We start from the raw sequence: 7,734 nt of genomic DNA on the forward strand, positions 1-7,734 counted from the left end.
GCACTAGACTACCTCCAACCAACCAGACTGCAGGTCAAGGATAATGCAGACATCGCTAAGCAATATCACGGGGCAGTCCGCTTGGCCAGGTTCCAGCCAGTGTCCTCGTGCACTTGTCATCCAGCAAACCATTCAGCCTGTTTGCATTTTTCACAAGTAGTATTGACATCAATGGGTCCCATGATCTCTTACCTCTTCAAATAATACTCTAGCAGTGCAATACTTCAGCAACAATGCGAGATCGGCCAGCATGTTTGCGTTCACTAAAATCCACGCAATGGCAAATTCGAACTCTGCACAAACTGTGCCGATTACAGCATACAAATATAAAATGTGAGGGGTATCTTAAAATACATCTTGGGGAAGGAAATAAACGTTATAAAGGGAGGTTACACACCAAATTTATGAATAACATTGCCACACAACTAGGAATTGCATTCAGCTTCTCCTTAGTAGTTAAACATAGAATTTCCACATTAGTAATCCCTCCATGAGGGCCCAACGCCATGGCAACACTGCTCAAATACACGTCAATGTCTACAGTGCCGATTGAAAACAAGACAACCATTTTACACCAGTTCACGCAAACTACCCGGTGACATTTTCAACTCAGCCGATAAATTAAACAATGCAACGTAAAACAACATTGGCTAAACAAACTATAGTCATGAACGCATGTCAAGGCCAAGCATAAGATTATGAATAAGGTTGGACAACAGTCTTATGTACAGGTTCACACGTGCACTTGTACCAAATGATATCGGGGACATTTAAAGATAACAGCTGACCAGAAAAATGCTCTTAATTTTCATCATCTCAAGAAAATGTATCTAACATTTACAGTCAAGTCAACATAACCCAACATGTCTGCTGATCAAAGGAGGACACCATGTGAGCAATCCTGTACCTAAGATGCAGAAAACTAATTTGAAAAGTATATATTTGTTTCATCCAACAGAGCTCCGCGTATTTATTGCTTGTGATGTTTTTCAATCTATATTTGGGGTAAAAAAACAATTAAGTCTCTGCCTAGATTCAAATGAGTACCAAGTCATACAGTACCAATCTTTGTTGACAGATCAAATAGTAGTTGAATTGCACATTCCTATGGCAGGGCTAATAAATCCATAGTGCAACCATGGCTGACTTCCCACAAAGTGGTAAATGTCTTATGAATTCTGTAGGGATAATGGGCCGAGCAACCCCCCGAAACCAGGTGTGAGCTCATAATTTTCCAATTCGGAGTTGAGCACTTCACTACAGCGCTAACTGGCACCAAAACCATATACGCCCTTCGTTAAGCCAATGGTTGCAAGTAATATATTGTCCATGCTACACACAACCCAATACAGTAGAGTTATAAGCTAGAAGCCTAATGAGCAATGCAGATATTGTGATGCAAATAAATGTCTGCCTAAAGTGTTTACATCATTGACATAGATGAGGCTAATTTGTAGGGATTTTTTTCAGCGTTTTATGTATGTGCGCAGGTCCACTTCATTTAGCATATTGCACACAGTACATGAATGTGAAACACTTAATTGTGCCGCCAGACAACGATTGTTTCACGTTGAAAGAACAAGACATGAAGGTTGTATGACATTATACAGTCAAACATCATCAGATAAATATACTGCCTAATACCTTGGACACTGCATCTGCCTGTGTTATACCTAACATTACCAAGATAATTCATAAACATTAAGAGTCTTAATACCAACACAAGATCTTGATTTTTTTATTCTAATAGGGTTAAAGCATTGTGCCAAGATGAGAATCGAAACAAATGTACAGTAATACTGTAAGTACAGTAACACCTCTTTCAGCTTACCACATTTTCCCACAGCATTTGCCTCGATTTTGCGTTGCCAAATTAAAATTACTATTTAACATTATTTATACGATCAGGACAAATCCATTACCAGAATTTAACAGATACACACGTACAGTATTTTCAAGAAACACATGAATTGCACCCAAGTTTATATCAGCTAATTTCATTGTTGCTATTTTACCAAAGCAATTTAAGATTTCTTTAAACTTATTACATTTTGGAATTTTAAAAGTGTGAGCAATTATCTTCACAGATTTGCTAAATACCATACCAACTAATTCAAAATATACTTACTTAAAATATACTTAATACCAAAAACTAAATTAATTGACACGAATCTACATTCAACCTGAAAATATTATCCGAAAACCGTAAATACGTACAATAATTAATAAAAATTCCAACTTCCAAAGAAAAAAGTTTGCATATTTCCATATTCACACACTCTACATAAAGCCAGCTTACAACACCACTCATCACACAACAGGGACAGGAGCTTTCATCATTGATTCGAGAGAAGAGCAAGTGACAGGCAGTGATATAAGTACGGTTCATAACCAAACATGTGCCCACTCACCACACAAAGAACTCGCGCCCTCCTTCAGAGACCAGCAATGTAAACAAACCGTTCTGTGCTGACCGTCCTGGATAAATAAAGAACGTACTTTAAAAGCCAATTTACGGCAACGTCATTGTCAAATTCAATGGGCTGTGCTGTCAAATGTTAAAGCTTTCAGTTACTGGATAAATGTCTATCTTGCATTATGGAACAGGTCAATTTACACCCACATACACCGTCAGTGCAAATTGGTTGAAATTCATGTTTGCAACACAATTAATGAGTGGGCGCGGAGAGACAAAGAAAGGGGCGATTGGTGCTTATTAACGATTTGCACTTGACAAAAGGGCAGTAGTTGCACTGCAATCTCAAATTAGGCCACATTTCAATTGATTTTCTAATCCAGGGAATCAACTAACCAGATTCCTCTGCATTTGGAAATAGCAGGTCAACAAAATGATGTTAGTGTAGTAAGAAAAAAAACGCATTGAATGTATGTGGCATAATTCCAATAGCCGGCCGCTCCTCAAAGTCTTGAGACTAGGGGAGGCTTTCTTGGGAAAAGGACTGTCCTATGTGCAAACACACGTGACATTGAACCAAAATAAGGCACTTAATGTGCAATGAAATATAGCAATTTAGTACCAAAGTCTAAGTCAGGTCATAACGTATCCCTGCTCAAACACACATGGGAGGCACTTAACTCTGCTGGTGGTCCCAAACAAAAAGGGAGAAAAATAAATCCATATTTCTATGGCAGTGGCAGTCTGCACATGAGGCCACGACTGATTTTAAAATGGTGATTATTTTACCTCCCCACCAGAATGATGGTTCCAGTCAAACCAAAACACACCAGTGAATGTACTTAAACAAGTAGAGGTTGAATAAAGAAGTCAGTATTTTGAGCGACAGCAGTTTTTGAGTGGTTCATAAACAGCAGAAACTCTGACAGTGCCTTCGGGCCACTGACCGGGCGCCGTGGACGGAATAACATCGTGGTCACGCAGAGGAACGCCATTTACTGACACATTAGCTGACACGTTAACTGATACATAACGAGACGTTATCCATGGCTCACGTTAGCTATAACACATTCAGTCTTACATTTAGCTGACACCCAATAGCGATGACCTGGTACCTCTAACAGTTTGACACATCAAGTGCCATATTAACTACAGAGAAGGTATAACGCTAGCTATGACAAACATGAGCTATGCCACATTAAATGTTTTCGATCTTAGCTATGGTACGTTAACTGCCAGATTAGTTATGACTATATTAGCTATTACACGTTAGATGTCACATTAGCTATGTCATACATTCCATATGACTCTTAGCTATGACCAGTGCAGCTGACATATTAGCTATGGCACACTTTATATTGACATATTAGCTATGTATTAGCTGCGACACATTAGATATGAGACATTAACTAGGACACGTAACCGTGCAGACATGTTTACAAGTATGCAAATTACAATGTAAACGAGACGACTAACAAATCAATATATTTGGAACGATCACTGCTCCAATAACAGAGAACTGGTCGGGCTGCCTGTCTATAAAGTAATGTGTTGGTGTATGGTAATGTGTATGTGTTGTGTTCTTGTATTTGACAGAATGTGTACCTTTACGTTCCAAATGTGAATGCTAGTGTTGTTGTGTTAGTGTTAGCAATACGTGTCATTTGTAGTTAGTGTTATATTATGTTCGGGAGCTACCAATGTCAGGTGTTAGATTGTGTACTAACGCGTTAGCAGTGTGTTTTTATACGTGTGGTATTAGTGCTTTGGTAGTTTGTGAGTACTGTACAGTGTTAATGCATTTTGTAGCATGTGTTCGTATATGCACACGTGACTGCATTAGTGCATGCATTACGAGTAATATCCGTCTCAAACACGCAATACATTAATCACGTACACATTCACAACACCTGAGCCAAAACAGTCTAAAATCATTCACAATTACCTCAACAACAACAAAAACAGTCTACTGCTGTAGAAACAACCCCATATCGGGCCTAGGTTGCTTTCACGCCTCCCCACATCGGCTGGCGCCGTCCGCGGAACCCGAAGCATCTTAGGCGGCAGCCAACTCAGGCAAAGCCGTAAGCTCCGCGGAGAACTAGGCCCCAACCTCGGGGGAACGCGAAGCAAGAACGATAGCGCCGCGGCTCGCAAGCAACAAAGCGCTAACCGAAACGATGACACGGCGACGAGAAATAGACACGTGGCGCAGCGGCGAGAAGGAGGGGAAGCGGCACCTGTTGCTTTGATGTGCGCGCCGCCGGCAGATCGAAGGGGAAACAATGAGGAAGCGCGCGCGGGAGGCGGGAACGGACGCCGCGGCTACACTCGGCCGCGTCTCATTGCTTCGCGGAGGCGGGGCGAGGTTCTTCCGAGGAGAACGAGAGATGCGTGGAGGTAAGGGAGAGGAACTCGCGGAGAGAAGGAGGACGACGACGATGACGAGGGAGGATGCAGAGGAGTCGTCGACCACCGCGCGAGCAGAGCGGCCACAACCAAACGAACGGCCGCGCGAAGATGGCGGCTGACGGGCGGGGAGGCGCAGTGCGCATGCGCGAGGGAGGGGGGGCGAGAGGAGGGGGGCGAGGGGAGGGGGAGCGAGGGGAGGGGGGGTTAGGGGTGGGGGGGGGGCGAGGGGTGGGGGGGGGCGAGGGGTGGGGGGGCAAGGGGTGGGGGGACGAGGGGTGGGGGGCGAGGGGTGTGGGGGGCGAGGGGTAGGGGGGGTCGAGGGGGGTCGAGGGGAGGGGGAGCGAAGGGGGGGAGGGGGGCGAAGGGGGGGAGGGGAAGCGAGGGGAGGGGTCAAGGGGAGGGGGCGAGGGGGGTGTGTTGGTGGGATTAGTGCCATGTGAGTGAGTGTCTGTCTGTCTGCGAGTATTTGCTGTCCCGATGATTGGTACCAGCGGTGGTGTCAAGTTCGCCATTCTGCGAAAGGCGACTCGCAAAGGACGCGAAATGGGGCAGTCGGAGGCAGTCGCTCTCCAACGACAACAACGCGAACAACAGCGAGCAAGAGGAGCTACGCTCACAACACAACGCGGAGGAGCGCGGTGCGGCTATAACGCTGCAAGGTGGCAGAGTAGGGAGCACAGGTGGTGGTGTATCTGCTCGCAATTTCAGTGAACCCATAAGCGCCTGGGTCTGCTCCGTGATCTACAGTGAACAGAGCCTTCGACAGTTCACTTGGCCTCAAGGTGCACCTAGCCTGGCACAAACGCTGGGATGACGTCACCGCCACTCAGTGCACGTGTACCGTAATCACTGTGCTCTCGTGTGTGTTGACTACCCACCTCGTGCCCCACTTGCCGGCCTTCACAGGTGCTCGCTAACAGCACTTGCCCCAACAATCTGGTCAGGCTACCCGGGGGATCTTTGGATTTGCTAGTGGAGAGCGGTGGCGCAGTGGTTGGCAGCACTGCGCCACCTGAGTTCGATTCCCGTTCACAGCCAATAACGTTGACGAATATGTAAACCATGGGCCACCCCTAGGTCGACTCAACATTAAATGGTGTGGCGTGTAAATGTCAGCACTGGGGAGACAAAGACGGCCGCGTGTGGTGTTGACCGACCCACCCCCCCCCCCCCAATCTGTGTCGTTCCGACCTGCATAGGTGCCCCCTATAACAGCCACTTGTCCCAAAAGTATTATCAAGACTACACCGGGAGGTCCGGGGGGATTGGGGTGTTTGTATTTGTTGTTGTTATTATTGTCAGTGGAGTGTGTGACACGAAACGTGCGTTATTGCGTGCGCTCGAAGCGTCATTCGTTCGGCGGTGTTGTTCAAAGTGTGCGTGCGTTCCCAGTGAGCTTGCACAACCCAAGCCTGGGTGAAGCCGGCGGTGAATGGATCCGTAAGGGTTGGCCTGGTTTTCCCAGATGTTGTTGACCCGTGAGATCCGGGAACTCTGCACGCAGCAAGGGTGGCACAGTCGGGTTTTTTACAATCGGGTTTAATTGTCTTTTTATATTAAACCCGATCATCTGAGATTGGGAGAAACACGGTTTAATTGGTTTTAATTGCAGAGCCGCACTTCTCAACGATGGGTTTCATCCATTCCAAGCGAAGGAACTCACTGGCGCCCACGATTGTGGAGAAGCTCGTGTTCATCAAGACCAACCTGCCCGCCGCATTCTACGACTACCCCGTGCCCGATGGCCCCGAGTACGATAGTAGCACCGACGAGGAAGCAGCCTAAGCCTTGGATCAGAGTTTCGTATTCATTAAACCAGGTTTTAATTACCCGAAATCTGGTTTAATTGTATTAAACAAAAAAACACGATGCTTGCCGCTGGAAAAATCGGGTTTTTTCCACCCATGGCTCGCAGGCGAATGGACAAGTAGAGCCTCAGCGATAAAGCAGATGACGAAAAGTGTGAACTCATTCAGTGCATTAATAGATACCGCGTCCCACATGAAACAAAGAAATGTAACAACCCAGTGGACATGGAACGTTGGCCCAGTTTTTTGCCTGCTTATTGGATAGAGATGATAATCGCAATCGAAGTAAAACAAATTACAGGGTCGAAGCAATGCTGACTTGATTACTGTACACTCGAGGTGAGCCAGATTTGTTCCACGTTATTTGTAAGATCTATATGTCATAGTAAGGCATGTGCACTGATTTGAAAACGTTCTGCTTGCGGTACATTCCTTATCGTGGTCTGTAATTATATTGCTGCTCTAAGAAGAAACTTTGGCCGTGAAGCCGCCACGCCCTTAACATCCAATGTCTCCAACACAACACTACCACTGTTGCATGCCCACTCCCCACTCCTTCCACCACCCCCACCACTACCACTGTTGCATGCCCACTCCCCACTCCTTCAACACCCCCACCACTACCACTGTTGCATGCCCACTCCCCACTCCTTCAACACCCCCACCACTACCACTGTTGCATGCCCACTCCCCACTCCTTCCAACACCCTCACCACTACCACTGTTGCATGTCCACTCCCCACTCCTCCACCACCCTCACCTCTACCACTGTTGCATGCTCCCCCCACTCCTTCAACACCCTCACCACTACCACTGTTGCATGCCCACTCCCCACTCCTTCCAACACCCTCACCACTACCACTGTTGCATGCCCACTCCCCACTCCTTCCAGCACCCTCGCCTCTACCATAAACAGCCCCACCATGTGTCTGGGGGGAGGTGATGCCTAAACAGGAGGCGGGGCCTATATAAGAAGGGGCGGTCCGATCAAGAAGAGGTGGGGCCTAAGGAGGAAAGAGCGGGGTCTAAGGAGAATGGTGGCCAGGCCTGCAGTCACGAAAGCTTTAAGTCATTATAGTAGTTAATTGGATTACCCTG

At 46.6% G+C, this 7,734-nt stretch overlaps 1 protein-coding gene across 10 annotated transcripts in view; it reads right to left on the reverse strand.

Moving 5' to 3' along the window:
* Window positions 1-4,952, reverse strand: part of LOC144722953 (serine/threonine-protein phosphatase 6 regulatory subunit 3-like) — a 62,140-nt gene extending 57,188 nt beyond the window's left edge. For 9 of the 10 annotated variants that reach the window (XM_078601394.1, XM_078601400.1, XM_078601397.1 and 6 more), the window contains exon 1: window positions 4,657-4,952. The gene's annotated coding sequence lies outside the window, so the exon portion shown is untranslated. Of the gene's footprint in view, window positions 1-2,411; window positions 2,479-4,656 lie in introns of all 10 variants that reach the window. The other variant, XM_078601403.1, reaches the window with a different exon arrangement.
* Window positions 4,953-7,734: the final 2,782 nt, after the last annotated feature.

Source organism: Lampetra planeri, chromosome 16, assembly GCF_965212315.1.
Source record: "Lampetra planeri chromosome 16, kcLamPlan1.2.h2, whole genome shotgun sequence".
Classification (NCBI taxonomy): domain Eukaryota; kingdom Metazoa; phylum Chordata; class Hyperoartia; order Petromyzontiformes; family Petromyzontidae; genus Lampetra; species Lampetra planeri.